The sequence below is a fragment of the Mytilus californianus genome, unplaced genomic scaffold (genome assembly GCF_021869535.1).
Source record: "Mytilus californianus isolate M0D057914Y unplaced genomic scaffold, xbMytCali1.0.p SCAF_6, whole genome shotgun sequence".
Taxonomy (NCBI): domain Eukaryota; kingdom Metazoa; phylum Mollusca; class Bivalvia; order Mytilida; family Mytilidae; genus Mytilus; species Mytilus californianus.
Genome location: NW_026262712.1, coordinates 38,469,753 through 38,473,337, shown reverse-complemented (window position 1 = coordinate 38,473,337; position 3,585 = coordinate 38,469,753).

Below are 3,585 nucleotides of genomic sequence, written 5' to 3'. Positions count from 1 at the left end.
ATAAGTTTTTTTAGAAACAATTCAGTCAAATGGTCTTTAAAATAATATTTTTTACAACCAAAAGTTCCATGTGTTAACTTAACAGAAAAGAAAAAGTCATGAAAATACAGAAATAGAATAAAATTTTAAGATAATTTGATGAAACTTGTAAACAAAATACATTTGAATATTACATATACCAAACAAACTTTTTTATAGTCCTCATTATTGTGACTTTATTATTGGGTGTCTTTTATCTGTTTTTCCCACATATGACAATGCCAGACTTAGAAGTTGCAATAATTTGTAAAAGTATAGTTTTTGACTGACTCTTTGAAGTCAGAACATAATTTGACCTGTTTAAAACAAAATACATTTAAATATTGAATATACCAAATAAACTTTTTTATATAATCCTTATTATTGTGACTTTAGGGGACCTTATTTCCTCTGTTTTTTATCTGGCTATCCCATACATTTTTAAATCAATATGACAATACTAGACTTAAAAGTTGTAATAAGTTTTGTTTTGACTGACTCTTTGAGGTCAGAACATGATTTGACCTGTTAAAGTCAGTTTACAGAACAAAATTTCCAATCAAAGCTAGGTGTACTTCCTTTAATCCAAGAAAGTCCTTGCTTTCAGACTGCTTCTGAATCTGCCATTTTCGAGTTCCTTATTTGATAAATTTTTAGAAACAATTAAGTCAAATGGTTATTTATTTTAGGGGATCTTAACATATATTTCCTGTGTCTTTTATCTGACGTTCCCATACATTCATTTAATATCATATGGCAATGCCCGGCTTAAATATTTCAATAAATTTATTTTAGTTTTGGACTGACTCTTTTAAGTCAGAACATGATTTGACCTGTTTAAAACAAAATACATTTAATATTGAATATACCAAATAAACTTTTTTATAGTCCTCATTATTGTGACTTATGTTGACCTAATTTCCTCAGTCTTTTATCTGGCTTACCTATACATTTTTAAATCAATATGACAATACTAGACTTAAAAGTTGTAATACGTTTAGTAAGTCAGAACATAATGTGACTTGTTTGAGTCAGTTTGCACTACAGTATTTACCTCAATGAAATATTAAAATAATAAATGTTTTGCTCTTAATACATTTAGCTTAAAGTGGATGAGAATATATCTTTTATTAACATAGTCTTATCATGAATAAGTGTCTCGTTTTTCCTTGGAAGATTTGTAGTATTGTCATGGTACTAGTAAATGTATCCAATATTGTATTTTGTAAATCTTTTGATATTCAGAAAATTGTATGATCCATTTTTTCTCACCTGGTTTTTCTTTGTATTTTGAAATAATTGAAAGTGATGAGATAAATATATTATGTTTAGATTCTAGAAAGGAGAAGGTATGATGTCAGATGAGCCCCACTTTTTAAAACTCTTTAATTCGAAACTAGTAATCACCATATTTTTATGGAGATTGATAACAAAGTGGTAGTAATGACTGCTTCAAATCAGAACAAAAATGACCTCTCCAAGTCAAAATGCATTAAAAAGGGGCATAAATCTTATTAGAATATGAAGATATTAAGTCACAATATTCTGTGCAAAAGCTGACCTGTGGAAGTCATTTTATGATAAATTAAAGTTTGACATAAACTGACCTGTACAAGTCATATTCTGTTGAGTGCAAGAAGGGAGACAACACTTACATCAAATTATATCTGACCTATGGAAGTCATTTTATTCTGACTTGTTTATGTCAGAGCTCTGACTGTATTACATTAGATATGAAATATCTGAGGTAGATGTTTTATCAATAAATCATGTTCAACATAATTGTTTTTATCTATTATATGACCATTAGAACCTAAATTTGGGAAATTTTCATCTTTTCCAATTCCTGATCTTTTTTCAGCCAGTGGTCTTGTAGTCCCCTTGAGTGCTTGAGATTGTCTTTTTGCTTAGCATATAGCTTTTCAGCATATATATAAGAACCCAGGCTTATCAGCTCAGAATTAAAATATGGCAATTACTAAACCATGAAACTATGTATTGTTAAAGTATCTTTCATTATGGATCCCTTTTTTCATGGCTTCTGCAAATACTATATATTGATCATTTATTCATAAATTGTACATGTTGTAATACAAAATAAGCCTTTCTGAAAACCAATATACCGTAGAAACTCGCCTAATAGTCGATCCTATTATAAGTCGGGTGCCCTTCTCAGCTCCAAATTCTAAGGATTTAGTCTTGACCCTCGTATAAGTCGGACAAAATTTGGGCATTTTTTTTTTCAGCTGACAGTAACTGAGCGCCGGTAAAACCAATGCAAATCCAGGAATAATATTCATTTCTGCATTAATGTTTGTTTGGTTTGAATTGAGTTGATGCTCATCATGATAATTTATATTGCTGTTAATAATAAAGATGTATTCATTTCTCTTGTTTTGTTCACTGTTCAAATGTTTGATAAGCCATGTGTTGTTTACGTAATGCATCAATGATTTTGTAGGGTATGACTAACAACCTATTGTTTGAGAAAAGCGAATATAAACCAATATGAACCTGAAAAATTTAAAGTCAATCAACACTTGATGAAAATAGTTTTCACAGCATACATAACTCGGTGTTAAATGAGCATGTACACTTCATAATTCTTATTATATTGTGATGATTAAAGGAATTTAAAAAATTAAGTGAAGCTAATCAATATATTAAAATAACTAACTCCAACTCATTAGTGTCATCTGTTTACCTATCACTGATAGTTTTCACACCTTTAGTAAATACAACTCTTTGTCTCTTAATTGGGGTTATCAATGGATTATATTGGCTTGTCAATCAATTTTGTAATTTTTGTTTACCTGAGACACTTTAATGAATAATATTTTGATTTTGGGAATGAATCTTAAAATTATTTTTTGATTATTATATGATTTATAAGCATTGAATTGATATCATGATATCACAATAATGACACATAACTCCGCTGAAAACATCCTTTCACATATTTGGTACATTGTTATCTCCTTTTCATTTTTGGTTCTTGGCTCTTCTTTTGGGTTTATAGGAAAACCATGTGACCATGAAAATCAATACACAAACCGGAAACAGTAGAATTTCAACACGAATTTGCAGAAAATGTTTACCAAAGAACAAATAAAACACAAAGACAGTATTGTAGTCATTTATTTTCAACAAAAACTTTTTATTTATTGATTTATGTAGGTTTGGCAATCAAAAACGTAGTTTTGACCAGGAAATTCACTCCTGACCACTTTTCTCAAGCTTTGATTTTTCCTCTGGTCGCTAGATCTCGTCTATTAGTCGGTCCCCCTCTCTGGATTATGAATTTTACTCCCAATTTTCCGACTAATAAGCGAGTAGGAACGGTATGTATGTTAACTCTGCTTTCTCTTCTAGTTCACCTGAGACAAAAACTGTGGTTTGGTCAGGTTCTTGTTCTTGTTCTTTAGTTTTCTGTATAGTGTTTTGTGGACTGTTGTATTTTTGTTGCATTTTTTTTGCTATGGCATTGTCAGTTTTGAATGTCCATTTGGTATCTAAAGAATCTTTAACAATACCACCATGTATTCATTTAACAACTGAAAAAATAAC